At 39.1% G+C, this 21,624-nt stretch overlaps 1 protein-coding gene and 1 pseudogene across 6 annotated transcripts in view; one reads left to right on the top strand and one right to left on the bottom strand.

Moving 5' to 3' along the window:
* Cmklr2 (chemerin chemokine-like receptor 2) overlaps positions 1-21,624 on the bottom strand; it is a 38,711-nt gene that overhangs the window by 4,976 nt on the left and 12,111 nt on the right. Inside the window, exons 2-3 of one of the 6 annotated variants that reach the window (XM_047545580.1) lie at positions 17,205-17,245; positions 16,915-17,024 (exon numbers count right to left, since the gene is read on the bottom strand). The exons of 3 other annotated variants lie outside the window; for them this stretch is intronic. The gene's annotated coding sequence lies outside the window, so the exon portion shown is untranslated. The remainder of the gene's footprint in view (positions 1-16,914; positions 17,025-17,204; positions 17,246-21,624) is intronic. 2 more of the 6 variants (XM_047545579.1, XM_047545581.1) reach the window with 2 other exon arrangements.
* On the top strand, positions 15,097-15,960 carry LOC124980227 (cytosolic 5'-nucleotidase 3A-like; annotated as a pseudogene).

Genomic DNA, 21,624 nt, shown 5'->3' on the forward strand with positions numbered 1-21,624 from the left:
GATTTAGTTAACCCTTAAGGACATACTCCTGGCTTTTTTTATGGGCATATGTATATGAGGATGATTCTTTTTTAAAATTTGTTCTAATTGGTTATACATGACAGTAGAATGCATTTTGATGCATTGTATACAGATGGAGCATAACTTCATTCCTCTAGCTGTACACGGTGCTAAGTCACACCAGCAGTGTAATCATACATGTATATAGGGTAATAATGTCTGTTTCATTCTACTGTCCTTCCCATCCCCACCGCCCCAACCTTCCCCTCACTCCCCTTTGCACAATCCAAAGTTCCTTCAGTCACCCTATCTTCTGCATATTCTTGTTTGATCATTACCCCTTGTTTGTATATTCCTTCACAGTACATCCAAATCTAATTAAGTTTCCAAACCTCCCTTACACTTCAGTTAGTCTAAAGACTATTTGTTTCCTAAAAGTAACTTAATAGAGCACCATAAAATATGCTCTCAGATGGCATAAAATATCAGAAGTGTATTTTCTTGCAGTCTGGAGGCTAGAAATGTGAAATCAAGGTTGTTCCCATATGAACATGCCTCGTCTGGAGGGTGGATGGCAAACTGGTATTCCTTGGCATGTGTATACATTACTCCAATCTCTGCCTTCATCTCACATGGCATTCTTCCTGGGTGACTGTACTATCTTTGTATGCAAATTTCCCCCTTTAAGGAGGTTAGGACTTCATCATACTGTTTTTGGGGGAGTCATGATCCAGTCCATCACACAAACCAGGAGATGGCAACCACCATTTCTGAATCCTGATCACTCATTCATTCAGCAAATGCTTAGTAAGTACCTACATGTATCAGGCCTTATTCTCGCTGGTTAGGCTTCTTCACTAAATAAGAAAACTATTTTTTCTCAAATTTTAAATTCTAGCAGGTAGTGATGGATAGTAAAAAAAATAAAATAAAAATCATAAGCCAGGTGCAGTGGTGCAGACCTGTAATCCCACTACTTGAGAGACCAAGCCAGGAGGATCTCCAAGTTCAAGACCAGTCAGACTGTCTCAAATAAATAAATAAATAAATAAAAGAATAAAAATAAAAATAAAAAAGAAAGAAAGAAAAGAAAAAGGGGACTGAGGATGTAGCTCAGCGATAGAGCACCACTGGGTTCAATTCCCAGTACTATAATCAGTCAATCAATAAAATAAAAAGTAAATTATTATAATTCTGTTTCACATACAGGCCTTTAAAAAAGTAAATTGTATCTATGTTAAAAGGTGGTAAGTAATCTAGAAAGATGAAAAGACAGGACAGGATGAAGAAAATGGGAGTGGTTTTAATTTTCAACACAGTAGATTGAGTAGGACTGTTGAGAAGATAAGTGCAAAGGCTTGGAGAATGTTCTGGGCATAGGGAAGAGCCAGCCCTACAACAGAAGGGTATCTAACATATCTAGAATGGGGTGAGAAAAATGAGTGAAGGGCAAACTGAAGGAAAGCAGTTCAATAGGATGTGAGAGGTCAGATCATGTAAATACTTGTAGTTCGTTGGAGGCTTTTGAGCAGAAAGACAAATCTGATTTGTATTATAAAAAATCCTGTTTCTGCTATGTTTAGAAGAGACTTTAACAGGGCTGCTCAGTGGTAGAGCACTTGCCTAGCATGTGTGTGGCACTAGGTTTGATCCTCAGCATCACTATAAATAAATAAGACAAAGGCTTTGTGTTCATGTACAATTAAAAATAAAGAAGAGACTTTTATGTGTGGTGTAGAAAGCATGCAAATCAGGAGATCAGTTAGAAAGTTACTGTAGAATCCTGGCTAGAGATGAGGGTGGCTTGGACCAGAGTAGTAACAGTAAGGGTGAGTGGTAAGAAATTACTGGAGTGAGTCTCTCTCTCTCTCTCTCTCTCTCTCTCTCTCTCTCTCTCTCTCTATATATATATATATATATATATATATATATATATATATATATATATATATTTCTTTTTAGATGTCTATAGACCTTTATTTTATTCATTTACTTATATGTGGTGCTGAGAATCAAACCCAGTGCCTCACGCATGCTCACTGAGCTACAATACCAGCCCCTCTACAAATATTTTGAAGATAGAACAATAGGTTTTCATTTTTTTTCCCCCCCCCTGGAACTGGGGGTTAAACCCAGAACTTCTCAAGCCTTTTACCACTAAGTTACATCCCCAGCCCCTTTTTAACTTTTTTCCATTAACTTTTTGACAGTGATAAATATTTTAAAAAATATTTTCATACAAGTATATAGGATAATAATGTCTGTCTGAATCTACTGTCCTTCCCATCCCTACCCACTCCCCTCACTCCCCTCTGTACAACCCAAAGTTCCTTCATTCTTCCCTACACACCCACCACTATGCATCACCCTTTTTATTTTTGATTTTGAGACAAGGTCTTGCTACATGACCCAGATTTACAATCCTCCTGCCTTGGCCTCATGATTTGCTGGGATTACAGGGATGCACCACAGCATCTGACTTATGTTTTTTAATGTGAAAGATTTCTAACTTTTAAACTATCAATTTAAAACAAAACAGCTAAGGGCCACATTCATCCCAAATGCCGTTTTGAGACAACCCAGGGCAGGGTAATTCTTAAAAACTTTGAGGTTTTCAATGGTGATGAAGGAAACTACACATTAAAACTCTCAAGTTGGACTTTTCCTTTACAGAACAATGAATGGCTTGGTCCTTGCTCCCAGGGAGGCAATTGCAGGACTTAGTGCTACTCAGAGGACTCTTCTGGAGATTCTCACTTCAAACTTCTCTCAACTGATAGTGAAGACTGGCTATAAAAACGGGGATGATTCTTCCCTCACCTCAGGAAAAAAATTTCATGGACAAATCCCTGACTTTCCCAGGTTTCTATTAGTACAATAATGTAAAGTACATTGTTTTTTTTTTTTTTAAATATTTTTAAGACATTGATAGACCTTTATTTTATTCACTTATTTGTATGTTGTGCAGATAATTGAACCCAGTGCCTCATGCATGCTAGGCAAGGACTCTACCACTGAGCCACAACCCCAGTCCCAAGAACATTAATTTAATATACAATAATGTATAAGTACAGTAAGGGTCCAGCATCCAGGGCCAGAGCTGTTCTCTGCAGCTGTGACAACCCTCGTGGTCCTTGAGAGGAAATAATAAGCCCCTGACACACCCCTTCGGCCTGCTTCCTGCCATCAGTGGTTAGAAGACTGTCCCTGCCTCATCATATTGCTCATATTCCCACAGCTTGGGTCTTCTAGCTCCTACCTGTAAGCTGTGCTTTGCCCCAGACTTGAACTCAGCCATGTTCCCTGTTCAAAGTATAAGTAACCTGGCAGACATCCTGACCCATGCTCCCACTTCATCTAATTTGTCAACTGGGTTATTGCCTTGTTGCTAGTCCTTATTCCTGGCTTCCAGTTTTGGACTGTCAAACCTATGGTTCGTTTCCAGTCCTCTGGAGAATGCTGACCTCTGTTAACACATTTCCTGTCCTGTCTCTGCTAGTTTGCTCTCTCCCCCAGGCTCCAAGCTGCTGTGCTCCCACTGTGGTTAGGACATTCACCTGCCACCCCCGAGACATTTCCTTGATACTAATTCTCATCCTTTATGGCTTCCCAAATCTGTACTTGTGGTTCTCAATCCAGGACAATTTTGCCTTGCAGGGGATATTTAGTAATGTCTAGAAACACTGTTGATTGCCACAAGGGGGAACAGGCGGATATATGCTACTGGCAACTAGTGGGTAGAGGAAGGGGTGCTCCTACATGTCCTGCAACAGACACCCAGTCATGACAAATAATTATCTGACCCACAATGCCAATGAACCAAGGTGAAGAAACCCTGATATATTAATATCAGCCTGAACTTCTTTCTTCTACTTCTTGCAGCTGAATTTGCTTTTTCCCAGTGGGTACTCCCATCTTGGAGTCCTGGCGCAGCCTATTATGATTCATCCGACCATCAAGCAAATGTGCTTTATAGAGGTTACAGACTCTTGGTCTGTGTGTTTAATCTGGCTGAAAGGGTGCTTTGATTTAAACACTGGGAATTAAAAAAAAAAAAAAAAGATTTCAATTTCAGCTTCTCTTGATAATTTATATTATCTCTCAAAAATGAACCTGCATTTCCTACAGCAGAATTTGAATTCCTCTTTAAACAAGATATAGGGTGTCCCTCTTATTTGCTATAGTCACCACCACCAGTTCTAAATCACTCATTTATGATAACTTTTCAGGATACTGTCAATAATTGAATTTGCAATCTTTAACACTGTGCCTTATAAACATTAAGAAAAAAATTGTTAAAAACAAACAAACAAACAAAAAACTAAGAGGGTTGGGGATGTGGCTCAGTGACAGAACACGTGCCTAGCATGTCTGAGGCCCTGGGTACCATCCTCAGTACCATAAAAAAACAAAAACGAAAAGCTTTAAGACCTTGCACATATGAGGGAATGCAAATGAAGTGTGTGATAATGCAATCTCAAAATAGTATTAGCAACCTTAAAGTAAAAATGTGGTTCACAAAGAAAGACATTGTACATGTCTGCCAAATTTAAGAGTCTTTGGAGATGTTTACTGAATTTTTAAAACTTGGGAGCTGGAAGTGTAGTTCAGTGGTACAGCACCTGCCTAGCATGTGTGAGGCCCTGGGTTTGATCCTTAGCTCTGCAAAGAAAATGAACAAACTAGGAACTATGGGTATAGCTCAGTGGTAAAGTGCTCACCTAGGATGTAGAAGGCCCCTGAGTTTGATCTCAAACTCCACTCCTCGCACCCCCCCAAAATAGGAAGAATCCAAATGAACTACGAGCAAAAACAAAAACTTGGTAGTAAATTGGTACTGGGCAGGGCACATTGGCGCATACCTGTAATATGGGTGGCTTGGGAGGCTGAGGCAGGAGGATCACAAGTTCGAGGCTGACCTCAGCAACTTAGTGAGACCTGACTATAAATAAAAATTAAAAAGAGCTGGGAATGTGGCTTGGTGGTTAAGCACCCCTGGGTTCAATATTGACACCAAAAAAAAAAAAAAAAAAAATTGGTGTTGGGCCATATACAGTGGCAATTAGTGGGCCTATATATAGTCCCAGTTGCTCAGTAGGCTGAAGCAGGAGGATCACTTGAGCCCAAGAGTTCCAGGCCAGCTTTGGAGACTTCCATCTCAAGAAAATAGAATAGAATAACATAAAATGTTATTATGCTTAAAACCAATTAAGTTGGGTTATATATGTCTGCTTTTTTTGATGGGATAAGAGAAAAAGGGTGAAAGATATACAGAAAATGGTAAATTTTTTCCTCGATTTAATCAAGTGAGATATATACACAGATATATACATATATATTTTATGTGTGGTGCTGGGAATTGTGCTTGCAAGGCAAGCACTCTATCAACTGAGCTACATTCCTAGCCCCACATACATATATTTTTTTGAGAGATGATAGGAAGTGTGAATGAAGTCTCATAGGTAAATTGGAGGGATGTCTGGGCTGTAGAAAGGAACTGTGTTGGGCAGCAATCAGAAATGAGAGCAGATAGTAAATGGATATGTATCTTTAAGATGTATCTTTAACCCCAGACTTTTGTTCTTTGTTTACTTGTTTTGTAGTACTGAGAATTGGACCCAGGAGTGCTCTACCTCTGTGCTACATTCCCCGTCCTTTTTATTTTATTTTTTTGACACAGGTTCTCTCTTAAGTTGCTGAGGTTGGCTTCCAACTTGAGATCCTCCTGCCTCAGCCTCCCAAGTAGCTGGGAGTACAGGTGTGTGCCACCATGTCTGGTTATTGAATGTGGGTTTCAAGTAAACACTGTCACTTATTAAAAAGGAAAGGTCAAATGGTCTTGACTGGCAGTGCCTTTCTGTTGAGACATCAGTTTTCTCAATTTGGAAGAGCACAATAACAATGCCAGGAAGAAGCTTTTAGACCTGACTGAAAATAGGAAATCACTACTGTATTTTTCTTAAACCATGTGTGCTGCTGAAAGGCAAATAAATAATTCTGACTGAAATAAAGGCTAATATATTCATGATCATAAAATCTCCAAGGAGTCAAAAACGGCCAAGCTGCACTGTGGATGTGTATATATGTGGGTCCACCCAAGTCTATTAGAAATGTGTGGAAAAGGCTTGGTATGGAGCCAAGTTCAGGAATCTGCAAAGTCAGTGGCTTGGACTCCTGCAATGTGAAGGGAAATGTTTACTTCAGGGATTCAGCTGCTGTGAGGACCCAAGTTGTCACATTCCTGGGTTATATTGATCCAGATACTCAAACTGTCCAGTTCTGGAATGTAACAGGATTTACTGAATTAAACAAATTGGTTTCTGATTTATTCAGTTTTAATAGATGGTAAAGCTGAAACACTTTCTTGAACAAATAAATTATACTGCAAGAGTTCTGGCACAAAGTGTAGTGACAGTCTATAAAATCCAGATGATTTTGGGGAAAGACATCTGGTAGAAATGTGCATCATCACACTTTTAAATATGGCTTTCGATTAGGCTTGGCTACATAGGGAAACATTTTGTTCATCTACCTTGACAAAATGCAAAGATTCCTTCTGGCAGAATGTTTGGTGAACACAGGGAGATTTAATTTAGTTCCATAATGTTGAATTAGATAAATTTTCATGGACCATTGCAAAAATGTGTACCTAACAGAATCTTAGGGAAACTTTGGCTTTAACCTACTTTGACAGAGAAAAGATTAAATGCTGCTGACCTTTGTCTATGTAAATTTCCTGTGCAGAGCTCCCCATACACCCTGGTAAAAACTCAAGAATGTATCTGCTGTTAAAACCATAGAAGTCCTTGGAGGAACATGTATTTTGCCTTTTAGTGGATAACCAAAATGAATAGAAAGAATCTACAGACATGTGAGAGAAACTGGTGAAAACCAAAGATCCATGACCCAGCAAACATACTTGGGGGTCTGCAAACTATTTTTCAAGGGCTATCTTCTGAGGGAAGAAAGATATTTTTGAAAAGCACGTGTTTGTGTGTGTTGTGATGAGGGCAGATAGGATATTTGGGATACTGCTTAGTGTTTTCTGCCAACAATCAGAAATAAACTACATACCACACCCCAGAATGTACTCGAGATGTCTGGCACCAGTACGGTGTTTTGCTGTACTTTGAATGAATGATCCCTTCTTGGAAGGTGTTGAGGCACAGCGATAGTTTATAAGGTACCTTGTCTATATACCTGAGGTGGGGAAAGGGGGGTTTAAATTGAAACTGAAGGTGGGAAGATAATACCCTACCTGATGTTTGGGAAGTGGTAGGACAGTGACTATCACATTGTGCCCTCCTGCCTGCCCCAAGCCCTGGCATAGCCTGTCCTTTAGAAGAGAAGTATCTTCTCTACTTGCAGTTCTCAGGTCATCTACCACTTAATGACAGGCATTAAGATGAAGGAAAAAATACTGTTTGGTATATTATGAAGAATGAGGCTTGGCATAATGGTACATGCCTGGAATCCCAGTAGCCCAGGAGGCTGAGACAGGAGGATCGCAAGTTACAAGGCCAGCTTTGGCAACTTATGGAGACCCTGTACAAAATAAAAAATTGCCAGGTGCATTGGTTCATGCCTGTAAACCCAGTGATCTGGGAGGCTGAGACAAGAGGATAGCAAGTTCAAAGCCAGCCTCAACAATTTAGTGAGGACTTAAGCAACTCAGTGAAACCCTGTCTCAAAATAAAAATGGCTGGGGATGTGGTTCACTGGTTAAGTGTTCCTGGTTTAAATCCCTAGTACAAAACAATAAAAAACAAAAGGTATTGGGATGTAGTTCAGTAGTAAAGCACCTCTGAGTTCAATCTCCAGTACGGGGGTTAAAAAAAAAAAAAAGGGAATTATTTTGTTTTCATTGGAAAACAGACAACATAAAAGGGAGTGTTCCTGATGATGCAGGCCTTTGAATGTCATGCTTAACAGTTTGCATTTTATTCCACTGCCAGTTGGAAGCAAACAAAAATATCTGTAGCAGGGAGTGACATGGCTGAATCTTTGTTTTTGTAAAAATCATCTGGTTGCAGTTTGGAAGAAAGACTAGAAAAGGACTTGATTGGAAGTAAGGTGATCAGGTAGGTGACAACTACCACAACTGAAATATAAAAATGGAAGGACTTTACAAAGAGTTAGAAAAGGGATGAGGAAGACATATTTGATTATTTTTTATGTTTTTTATTTTTTTGTGGTACTGGCGATTTAACCCAGAGATGCTCTACCATTGAGTACATTCTCGGTCCTTTTTATTTTATTTATTTTTTAGAATAAGCAGTCAACAATTGCATTCACTTATTTTTAATAGCAGTATCTTTTTTCTTTCAAAGACACAGTAAAACAAATAAAATGACAAAATATTAATTATTAAGCCTTTTAGTTGACATGAGATTAGAAAAACTGGTAACCAAGATAGTACAATTATTGTAGCCTGGACCCATCCCCTTTTATTTTATTGTGAGACATGGTCTAAGCTGCCCAGATTGACCTTGAACTTATGATTCTCTTGCCTCAGTCTCTTGAGTGGCTGCAATTACAGGCATGTTCCACCACATCCAGCAGAGGGAGACATATTTGAAAGAAACTGATTTAGTAAATGAATAGAATCAGGAAGCTTAGCTGAACTGAGTATAACCTCTACAATAACATTTTTATTGAGCTGGCATTGAAAATCTACCTGGGACAGAAAGCTTGCATTTTAAGCACATAAATGTTTCATTCAGTTTTAAAGGCAGTGAGGTTGGAAGAAAGTTTTTCCTTTATAATAAAAAAATACAACTGAATCGAATGGAAATGAAATGACATCTATTTTCATTATGATGGGATCAAGTTCTCTTCATAAAAGGAAATTGCCAGTTGATCTGAATGTCTAACTTCCATGCTTCACTTGGACAATTTGAGGAAAAGATAACAGCACATGCTGGGTGTGGTGGTGCACACTGTAATCCCAGTGGCTTGGGAGGTTGAGGAGAAGGATTGTGAGTTCAAAGCCATCCTCATCAATTTAGCGAGGCGCTAAGCAACACAGTGAGACCCTGTCTCCAAATAAAATATAAAAAAGGGCTGGGGATATGACTCAGTGGTTAGGCACCCCTAGGTTCAATTCTCATTACCAAAAAAACAACAACAAAAAGATGGCTGGGGTTGTAGATCAGTGGTAGAGCACTTGCCTGGCATGTGAGAGTCACTGGGTTCGATCCTCAGCACCACATAAAAATAAATTTAAAAAATAAAGGTATTTTATTCATCTGTAACTAAAAATATTTAAAAAAAAGATGGCAGCACATATTTGGAAAGTCAACATCTACTTATGTACCAGTTGTATTAATGCACCATCCAGAAATTAGTGTCCCAAGTGCTATGATCTGTGTGCCTCTATTGATTCATGAGGGGGAACAATTATCCCTGGGTCAGGTAGAAACCTTAAGGCTTAATTCCTTTGCAACTTTTGAGGATAATTAAAACTCAGGTACAATTTTAAAAGCAGGCAATATAGTCATCTTCTAGCTCTGGAATCAGACTGCCCCTTTCAAATCCTAATCCTACTTCTGGCAGCCTGGAGGATCTTGGACAAACAACCTGCTACTTTGAGTCCTTACTTTCCTAGTTTGTGAAAGAGGGATAGTAATAGAGCCTAACTCAGAGAGTTACCATAATGATCCAGGAAGATGTCCTCAAAAAGTGGTCAGTTTGGTGGCACATGCCTGTAATTCCAGTGACTCAAGAGGTTTAAACAGGAGGATTTTAAGTTTGAGGCGAATCTTAGCAACTCAGCAAGACCCTAAGAAACTTAATGAAATCTGTCTCAAAAGTTAAAAAATGAAAAGGGCTGGGGATATGGCTCAGTGGTTAAGTACCCCTGGGTTCAATCCATGGTACCAAAAAAAAAAAGAAAAGAAAAAAAAAGAAAAAAAAAATGTCAGCTCAGTGCCTGACAGATTGTTACCTGTGCAGGAGTCAAAGCAGAAGACAGATGAGAAGGTAGAAAGTGAGTGGGGGGCTGGGGATATAGCTCAGTTGGTAGAGTGCTTGCCTTGCAAGCACAAGGCCCTGGGTTCAAATCCCCAGCACCGCAAAAAAAAAAAAAAAGAAAAAAGAGTGAGTGGAATTTCTTTGAGTTACTTCAGGAAAACAATGAGATTTTAAGTAGAGATTTTAAAATATATTTCTGTGGGTTTCATTCACATTAAAAAAAAAAATCTGCATGGAGTTAACACATGTTATATGCCTAACATATACCTCTGTATCTAGCCTCAAAATGCCATGTTTATCCATCACCATATGTGGCTAAGAGAAAAGAGAAAATAGGATAATGCAGAACTCTATATTTTTCTCCCCACTTTGCAAAATGCTGTTTATTCACCTTTGACTAAAGTCTACATCTTCATCTCATTTCTCCACAAATATATCTGGAGTCTGGGAAAGAATCATGGCCATCAATAATGTAATGTTTCAAAGCTGTGGTCATTGTAGAGAGCATTTTCTTGGAGAAGGATTTCTATGCATGAGAATAATTTTTTCAGAAAGAATATCAGCATTAAATTTTGAAACTTTGATGGCACTAGATTTCTATAATTATTTTTGTAGGGCATGTACCTGGACAACTAGTGGAGATCTGAATTGTTTAATTTATGTTGCCGCTATGTTCATCCATATAAATAATCCTTTTTCATATCTTCTGGGCAATGTTATGTCAATGAAGAATTAATTTTGGAAGCAAGGATCACAGAAGGGTACCTGACAGATTATAAAATTTCTCACAAATAGTTTCCTCTCATGGTTTTAAAATATTAAAAAGGTTCAACAATGACTATACTTATCTGAGACTAGAATCTTTAACCATGATCTGAAATTCTCACATGAGATGATGTGTCATAGAAGTCAGGGGCCCACTGTGGAAGTCTGTGATGATAAATCTCTATTTCATCATTATTTGGTACTAAAGATGTTTTGGTTCTCAATCACATATTGTCAATGACATTTATAAAAATCCAGAGAAATACTGAATTTAAGGTAGAAATTGAATTGGAAACCTTATATTCTTACTTAATTTACATCAAGATATTTCCTGTCTTAAAGAAAGAGAAAGCAAGCTGTGGTTGTGGCTCAGTGGTACAGCACTTGCCTGGTATGTGTGAGGCACTGGGTTTGATCCTCATCAGCCCATATAAATAAATAAAATAAAGGTCCACTGACAACTAGAAAAATATTTAAAAAAAGAAAGAGAAGGCTATTCTCCTAGGGGAAAAAGAACAATAGTTAAAGAACCTGCAGAATATTGAGGTTGAAGTCACTTCACACAACAATACTATATATCATCCAAAGAGGTAAAAAGTGAACTCAATGAAGGGGATGGAAAGGAAATTTGTTTTGGAAGCAACAGCAATGCTCTTTCAACACAGCAGTAAAAATGCAGAGGGAGGAGAAAGGACAATTCTAGAACTTCCTCACATTCATATGTGATTATTCTTGAACATATTTTTGCCTTTTTTTTCCTCCTAGGAGACAGGAGGGAGTATGGGATAAAACAGAGAACTGAAAGATAAAATAAAGCACAAGTTGAAAACATGCCTATTGTTCACAACCAACCAATTTTTCAGCCAGATTCATTATTGTGATGGCTTAGGGACATTTATCCTAAACACCTTTAATTATTTTATGGCAATGAAAATAAATCTAGCCACTGCAGCATTCCATTTCCTCATGATTATTCTACATCAGGAGTATTTTGTTGAGTTCTGCAAAAGAGACTTTGAGACCAATGTAAAACTGAAGCAGTATGAAAGGACAGACTCAGGAAAGTGAAGGAAGGGCCTTGATATGGTGACTTGGTAGGAATGGTAGAAGCAATCAGTGAGAAAAACCTAAGAGGTTTGACAGCCGTTTTCTGTTACTTGAAGATGAAGAAAAGGTAATACACTTATTCTGGGTGTTTCTGATCTTGAAACTAGGGCAAGAATGTTAGAATAGAAAAAATTTGACTTAGAGAAGCAAGAACTTAGGGACTGGGGGTGTGGCTCAGGGGAGAGGGCTTGTCTAGCATGTGCAAATCCCTGGGTTCAATCACTAGTACCTAAAGAAACTTTAGAAAAATAAAGAGAGAAAGCAGGACCTTTCCTTCTGTTGAAAATTGAGAGACAGAGAAGGGTCTACCAATGAACCAATAAACCAAACAAATAGAGCCCATTGCACTGGGTGGACACCATGGAAATACAGACACAGCCTGAAATCAGGATATGCTTGAAGGCACTAATGCATGCACTAAGGGGGTTTTTAACATCCTCCTTCAACGGCAAGAATCTATGATAACAGATACAAATTTTGAGTCTTTATTCTGTTTACACATCAGGAAACTGGAGATTAGCAAAATTAAAAAGCTTACAAAAACCATTCAGCTGGTAAATTGGCATGGTTAGAATTCTTATCCAAATTGGTAAATGCCTGTTCTTAACCACTAGGCATCTGAGACATGAGAATCATTCTTCAAGGGTGCTTAAGCAGTAGAGTTTCTGAGAATGATGCTGGATTTAAGAAATAAATATACTTTCCTTTTCTAGAACTGCACCTGTGACTGAATGAAAACAAAACACAACTCTTCAGGGCAAATGAGGACTAGCAGGAGGAAGTTCAGGATGATACAAGGAAAAGAAACTGACTGGTTCTTATTAGATTCTTCCTCACTACTCCCTACTTTCCACTTCCACCTCCAGGCCCAATGAAGCCATTTTCAACTTCACTCTCCTCTCATAGCTATCTGTTAGTACTGTGCAAGAGGTCCCTCATTGCCCAGGATCTGTTCTATTCCTGGGGCTGGTTCTGAATCTGCTGTTATTGCAAGATGACTTTAGAAGAACCAAATTTCTAGACTAGGAACCTACACCAACTCCCTTCCAGCCCACGGCAGTTGGATTCTGAGGAATAAGTGAAGATACTCATACAACTGCATGTTCCTTACTGATTCTCAGAGGGTTAAATTCCAAATGCCCTTTGGTTCTCTTTTGGTAACCCAAATCTCATATGAACCTGTTGGATTATATTTACCTAAGGAGTTTTCCTTTCCTCTGAGACACCAATATGATTTCTTCTTGGTGCTTTTTTTTTTCTTTTCTTTTCTCTTCTTTTCCTTTTTTTCGGGTACTGGGAATTGAACCCAGAGATGCTTTACCACTGAGCTAAGTCCCGGACCTTTTTCTTTTTTATTTCAACACAAGGTCTCAGTAAACTGCCTCAAACTTGTGATCCTCCTGCCTCAGCCTCTTGAGTTGCTGGGATTACAGGCATGTGCCCCCAACCATTCCCAGTTCCTCTTGGCCTTCTAATTTCAAGGGTAGTTTCAAGTGTTACATATCCATCTGGGTTAATACTTGTGACACATGACACAATAAGAAGAAAATCAAAGAGGGGAAGAAATGTTTAACCATTATTTGCTCTGATCAAAGCCCACTAATCAAAACCCACTGTGGGGTTCTGAGGAATCCATTTTGTCCTCCACCTAGCAGAGTCCTTAAAAGGAACCAGTTTCATTACCAGAATAGCACCCTCTGGAGATTAGTATGAACCAATGTCATATCTCAAGCTTCCAACAACATTCTTCAGACTCAGATCCTTACTAAAACAAATCAAAGCTAGTTTATCTCAGCACACTATTCTGGATGAAGGCCTGTGATCCATCTCTAAACATCTGCACCTCTCTCTCTACATATTCAGGGACTTGCTTACAATTATCTCAGCCAAGAGAATACTTTCCATGTTTGTTTTCCCCTTGGGTCCTCCCAGAAGTTCAGACTGCCTGATCAGGGCAGACTGGGGTGAGACAAGTGAGGTTGGGTCTTGAAGTGCAGTGTATTCATCCAAAGGCCCTACCTTAGTTCTGACTTGCAATATTTGAACCCATTGAAATCCACAAATATTAAGTAGTCTAGTGTGTTGAAAAAGCACTGAAATGCAGGACTCTTAGTTCTGAATGTCACTAGCTGTGTAACTTGGATAACTCACCTTCCCACTTTTGAGAACCAAGTGGCTCATGTGGAAAATACATGTAAAAGACATCTAGTTTAAAACCGTTTTTTTTTGGTAGGTACTGGGGATGAACCCATGATTATGCTACAACTGAGCTACATCCCCATCCCTTTTTGAGATAGGTCTCGCCAAGTTGCCCAGACTGGCCTTGAAGTTGTGAGATTTCTTCCCCCCTCCCCGCTTTTTCTTTGTTTTTAAAATGGTACTTGGGATTGAACCCAGGGGTGCTTTACCAATGAGCCACATCCCCAACCGTATTTTGTATTTTATTTAGAGACAGGGTCTCACTGAGTTGCTTGGTGCCTCACTTTTACTGAGGCTGGTTTTGAACTCGCGATGCTCCTGCCTCAGCCACCTGAGCTGCTGGGATTACAGGTGTGCACCACAGTGCCTAACCCCAGTCCTTTTTTCATTTTTCATTTTGACACAGAATCTTGCTAAGTTGCTTAGGACCTCACTAAATTGCTGAGGCTGGTTTTGAACTTGCAATCCTCCTGCCTCAGCTTCCCAAGTTGCTGGGATTACATGAGTCTGCCACTGTGCCCTGATTTTTTTTCCCCCTCTCAAGGCTGGGGATTGAACCCAGGGCTGTATATATGCCAGGCAAAAACTCTACCACTAAGCTATGCCCCCAGCCTTAGTTCTAAATTTTTAGATTCTGTCCTTGGGCTTTCCTAAGCTAACTGAGAAACTCAAAGATGACAGGACAATGTATCCTAGCTCTTTTATTACTTTCCATGCCTCTAAGTAGCACTGGAGCCACTGTTTTGCACAGAGTAGGCATTCAGAAAATGGCTTCAAGCTCCAAAATACACATGTGGATCCCATGCTCTGGAGGCTTGCAGCTACAAATAGTGGTCTCTTGTTTTCTGGTCAGGAGGCATAAGAGAGCCTTGTTGATAGATGGAGCAGTCATAGTGAGGACAGGCATTGTGGCAAGCACCAGCACGTGCATCCTAGGTGTGTGGGGGTGGTGCTGGTCCAACACATATTCACCTTGAAGAGGAAGATGGGCCAGACCAACAAAAAAAAAAAAAAAAAAAATGATGATGGAGATGAATATTGGATAACCAAGAAATGACTAATCAAAATTCTACTATACATGTGAAAATGATGCCAAAATTTCAGAAAAGTTCAGTTTGCAAGAAGAACCAACAAGAGTAGAAGAAATCATCTATGGTCTTATCAGAGGAGAAGGTACCAAACTTTAAACAGCAGACTTTGATAGTATATAAAAGAAAAAAGATGCGCATATTATAACATCATTGACAACTGTAAGCCAGTTACAAAGGAGTGTCGAAAACAGTAATGGCAAGTAAAGAAACAACATTATGTTATTGAAGTTGATCCTATGCTTACCGTAGAAGAGGAGAACCCTTGCATGTTAGAATGGTACACAAAATCACACAATTTTCATGTTGAACAAGCTACACCAAAAAGCCGAACTTCATGAATTACAGAAAATCTGATGTTGTACTCAAGGAAGGGTATGATAATTTCTGTGATAAACTCCAACAACACAATGCATTCACATTTTTGACTGGTACTGGTGATGTAATAGAGGATGTTAAGGACTGATTTTCTATTTATCATCCAAATGCCAAAGTAGTGTCCAACTTCACAAGTTTTGATGAAAATGGGGTATTCAGAGGGCGTGAAGGAGAACTAATTTGTATATTTAACTAACATGACGGTGCCTTGAAGAATAAAGAATATGTCAGTCAACTAAATGACAGTAACAACATAATTCTACTGAGAGACTTCCTAAGGGACTTAAGAGTGCAGATAGAGTAGTCAATGTTGAACACATTTTGAAAATTAGATATCTAAATGACAGTGTGGATGAGCTTTTGGAAAAGCATAGATTTTGATGATATAGTTTTAGTAAAAAAATATGAATCATTGGAGGTCACTGACTTTATTCTGCAGAAAATTCTATAAACAAGCATTTTTTCAAAAAGACCTCTCTCATGTACACAACTGACGCAAGAACTGCCCATCTGCTCATCTTGCAGAAGAACTCTTATTTATAATATATTCTTGCTCTTGAAGTCTTCCCTTTATGTAACTGAATATTTTCAGAATTGCTGAATCCATCAACTGGCAGCTCCTTTTCTTCACCTGTCTCAATACACTCTTCACTGTATTTTAAAACATTTTTTTTAAAACCTTAATACCAAAAATCAGAAAAATAACTCCCTATTTTTCCAAATTCAATTTTGTAATTTAATGTTATCATGCAGTTTTGGAGGAGTCTTTTTACACAGGGAAAGTTTGAATAAGTTTAAGAAGTTTCATGAAATGGTAAAATAATGTGCACAATTTTAAGTATTACCATTTTTTGTAATTTGGGTGAATTATTCTGATGGTATCAACATCTCTGAAAATGGAGTCATATTTGGTTATTTTGTCAGGAGTAAATCAATACTCACTAGAAAACACTGGTACTTAGTATCTGCAAAAACTGTATCTACATGTGACTAATCATTACAAAATGTCCCGAATGTATATATATGTGTGTGTGTATACATACATACATATGTGTATTTACATATCATTTATATATATACATATTTATATACACACATAGGTATGGGTAATATATGTGAGTGGATATAGATATATTTAAAGTACTGGTGATTGATGAAATGCCTACATTAAAGCACTGATAATCAACATGAAGGGTCCTCAAATAAGGTTTTTCAAAATTTTTGCATAATTGGAACAAGAATATGGACCAAAGTTCAAAACCAAAAGCTTCCACAATTTAAAAACATTTTTCAAATGAAAACAAAACCTCCCGTACAAAACCCTCTTTCCATTATTCCTACCACAGAAAAAAAAGTGAAATTGGTAGTCTTTCTGCTTCATTTGAACATGGCAAGGTCTTGTTACCTCTCCTTCTTTTTTCTTTTCTTTTTCCAGGAAATATTCACTTCGAGTATTTCAGGTTGAGAGTGAGGCTGACTTACGTAATTATCCAGCCCTCAGGGATTTCTTCCCATCTAAAGATACAAGTAACACCCTTATGAGTCACATTTCATAAAATGTAACATCTGTGAGAGAAAGTAATAAACACTGCAGTGCTCAACAGCTGTACAATTTTAGAAGAAACAGAACCTTCACTTCCCAACAAGTTCTTCATATTTCAGTTTGCATAATTAGAAAGAAGAGAAAACACATACTTGGACATATAATCTACATCCTTGTTCTTCTCTTCTTCATCCTTGAGAAAGAGGGAGGGAGTAAAGAAGGAAAAGATCCTCTTTCAATTGAAAAATATAGAAAATACAACTTTCAATTGTAAAATATTTTATATTATGGCATCTTTTCTATTTACTTATTATTTAACAAGTGGAAGAACTGAAAGAGCAAGAAACACTACTGAGATCCTGACAATATATAAATATACACACATGGGTATGTATGTACATATGTATACATATATACAGTTTTTGTAGTAATAGGGATTGAACTTGGGGTCACTATATCCCTAACACTTTTATTTTTTATTTTGAGACAGTGTCTCACTAAGTTGCCCTGTCTAGCCTCCAATCTGTGATCCTCCTGCCTCAGTTTCCAGAGTTGCTGGGATTACAAATCTGCACCACTACAACCGGTAGCCATATTGTTTTATAAATTGTTTCTAGACACAAATGGCATACAGCAGTAATTATGTAATAAACAACACTAAATTTCTTTCTTTCATATTTGATATTAATTACCTTGTTCCAGAAATAAAGGTCTAATATTTGAGGAAAGTAAGTGTGATTTTTTTTTTCTTTTGGTATTGGGGATTGAATACAGGGACACTAAACCAATAAGCCACATCTTCAGCACTTTTTATGTTTTATTTAGAGACAAGGTCTCACTAAGTTGCTGAGGCTGACTTTGAACTCCCCATCCTCCTCCCTCAGTCTACCAAGTCACTGGAATTACAGGCGTGCACCACCTTGCCCAGTAGAAGTGATTTTTTTTTTTTTTTTTTTTTGTGGTGCTGGGGATTGAACCCAGGGCCTTGTGCATGCGAGGCAGGCACTCTACCAACTGAGCTATATCCCCAGTCCTAGAAGTGATTTTTTAAAAGGTCATTAGGTATGGTGGTTCACAGAAAGGATAGGAATAGGTAACTGTCAAAACTCTCAATAGTTTCAATACTTTAGGTAATTCAAAAGCCAAGTACAGTTACCAGGCACTCAAGTACAAGCACCTAGTCAGAAAATATCTTAGCACCTATACCAGTAACATAATGTACCTTCACTGAAATATAATGGGAGTGATTTATTTCCTGATCAGGAACTTGGAAAGAACTAAGTTCAATAACAAACCACTTCATACAATAACATTTCTTTTTGAAGATTCTACTTTTAGTATAGTTTTCTATATTTTTTCTGTTCATCACACATTTATCTCAAATAAGGTAAAATCAAACAAATCATCTTAAGCACAAAGAATAAATCCCTGCAACCAGGTTGAATAACTCTTGAGTGCTTACTCAAAGCAAAAAACAATAACAATTCTAAGGTCACACTTAAATTCACTGGAGAATACTCGTATTAGTAGTCATAGGTATCTTGAGTTGAAGACACTTTTTGTTTACATTCAAGATACTGTTTGGAAGATTCTGAAGGGAAAAATCATGATGACTATTCAATTATTTCTTTTTTAAAAAATGTAATTCTACCATACTAACCTGGAAAATGGGACTGAGAGGCAGCGTCCAGGAGGTCCTGTTGCATTACCTGTTTTTCATTTCAGAATTCTCTTATTGAGCAACACCGGCATTGAACTTTAGGTCAGTACAAAGCAAATCATCTTCTCCAACAGGTTTTCCTGGCTGATAATGTGCTTAGGCAGCAATTACAGGCCCTGAATTATTTCCCTAAGATGGATTTGGTAAGCCTACATTAAAGAAGGCTGTAATATTGGCTAATGGCTTATTCAAGCCTGCCATTAGCAGTTGGAGAACGGGAATTCTCCCTTTACCAACCCATTTCTAGACTTTAATCTCCTTGAAAATGTATGTTTCAGAGTGGAGAAAGATCAGGGGACCATGCTTTGATGAAGCCGGACGGGATGCGCGGCCGTTCGGGGGCCTGTGCGCCGCCGCCTCCTCACGTAGGGGGGTTCACCTCACCCAGGTCTGGGGGGCCACGTCCAACTCACCTGATCAGGAGCATCCCGCGCCCTGCCGCGCCCAGCCCGCGCCGCACACGTGGCCAACGCAGCTCCCACCGACGCCCCGCCCCATCACTGCGCACGGCCCTGCGCGCCAAGCTCCGTCGCGCCATGACGCCTGGTCCCATGGCGCCATGTGCCATAGCTACTGCCGCCAAAACTCACCCCCCACACTGGTTCTTCAGCTACCAAACCCACTTCTTCTCCCTTACCTAACAGGCCCCTTTCTAGGCCCAACCAGGGACTCGCTGCCCAAAGTCAAACGCGGACGTCCAGCGCTAATCGTGCATCACGTCCACAGCCTACTCATCACGGCCGCCCCCTCAGGGGGAGGGGTAGACCCGAGAGCGCCTGGAACTCCGAGGGCCGTGGTTCAGTCATCAGGCTCCGTAAATACCAAGAACTTCCGGGTTGGTGAGCACGTCCTGCCATGGCGGCGCCAGGCAGGCCGCGGGAGCCGCGCCACCTCCACTGTCTGATGGCGTGGCTCTTCCACTGGTGTTCCTGAATTCTGTCCTCTGGGGCAAACCAGAAATCTCGTAAGTACCCTGTCTTCTTGATGACTCCAAGCTACTCCAGGAGACCGTGGAAGCCGTGGCGTGGTTTCGGGAAGCTCTGGTTTATAACCGGTTGGACATGGCAGGGTGGCGCATGTGAGCCCAGCGACTCAGAAGGCCGAGGCGGGAGGATCCCAAGGTCCAGGCCAGCCTCCGCAACCCAGTGAGACCCTTTCTCCAAATAAAAATTTTAAATAGGCTTGGAGTGTATGTAGTTCAGAGGTAGAGTACCCCGGGTTCAATCCCCGGTACCACGCAAATAAGTCAATAAATGAAACAATAATTATGATAAAATTGAAAAACAATGATGATAATGATAAAAAGTAAATAACCAGTCATAACCTTGGCTGGCATCTGAAGTGGAGCCATAGGATGGTCAGTCTTGTGGGACTGAACCCTAACTTAATTTTAAGGTACATAGGGTCAGAATTGAGTTAATTTGTAGCATATCTGTTTGAAATCCATAGAGAAGTGAGAATGCTTGATGGAGGACCTCCCTAGTCTGGTGAAAAAAGTGAGACACCGGCAATCAATTTCAATCTGATCATTTGTGATCTGGAAAGAAAATTCATGAGTAAACTATTATATAAGACAGTATATATAAAGCCGAGCGTGATGGCGGCACATCCATACTCCCTGCAGCCATAGAGGCTGACGCAGGAGGATGTTGAGTTCAAACAATTTAGTGAGGTCCTAAGCAACTCAGTGAGACCCTGTCTCTAAATAAAATTTTAAAAAGGTCTAGGGATGTGGCTCAGAGTAGTTAAGTGCCCCTGTGTTCAATCCCTGGTGCTAAAAAAGAAGTATATTTAACTGACCTAGAATAGTGCCACAGTAAGAGTTCAGTCAATGTGATTTTGTATTCATCTGGCGTTAATTCTTTCATTGGGTGGATTGTGAAATAATACACATGACTAACATGGCTTTGTTGAAAGGTATCGAATTCTTGGGCTTTCAACTAATTTAATGATCAATGACTCTGATTAGAGAGCTTATTTGATGAGAATATGTGTGGTCAGTGTTGGTAACATTTGGATCTATGTTTAACCCTAGGACAAAAACAAGATAATGGTTTCCTGCTGTTAACAGTAAAGCTACACTGTGCTCATTCCTTCTTTACCAAAGGAGGACATTCTGATCCTGTGATAATATTCTAGTAAAGCAGTTTATTTATTTTGTATCAAATGATTCCATAGATGAGTTCTTATCTTGTGACAAATATGGGCACAACATAGCCAAGCTTGCTATGGTCTCCCTGACCCTCTGCAATCCAGCTGGCTGGAGAACTGATCAATTAATTATCTGCCTCAGCAAGAAAGAAATGCTGTCTGGGCCCTTGTGTAAGTTTTGATAAATTTGTTATTCACTGATTGCCTGAGAAGAATGTAAAAGGGAAAAAATGATCATTCTGTAGGAAATCACTGACAACCATCTAAACAGTTTGAGCAGATTCAATTATAATAGCTACAAAACTGTCCTTTAAAAAATTCAGATTTAAGTCTGAAAGTGGTAAGTGTGAATAATTTTGTAAATTTTCTAGTGAAAATTAATGGCAAGTTATTCTCTATAATTATTTTCTTCTCTCCCTGTGTTTTGGGAGAAATAATACATTTCTGAGGAAATTTGAAAACACCACTTTATGTAGCGTTTGGTATATTGTAATCCTTCCTACAAGACAAGTACTTTTAAGTCTGTGCTGATTCACTCTTCCCCATTCAGCTCCCCAAAAACAAAAGGCAGAGGACGGAGACACTCCATGTTTAGATGTGAAATATCTTTGAAGAGCAAGGCATCCCTCCTGGTCAAGAATTAAAGAGCTTATCTAGGGTCCTTATACAGTCTTCTAAAATTTTCCCAACTTCTACATTAG

Source organism: Sciurus carolinensis, chromosome 3 (genome assembly GCF_902686445.1).
Source record: "Sciurus carolinensis chromosome 3, mSciCar1.2, whole genome shotgun sequence".
Classification (NCBI taxonomy): Eukaryota; Metazoa; Chordata; class Mammalia; order Rodentia; family Sciuridae; genus Sciurus; species Sciurus carolinensis.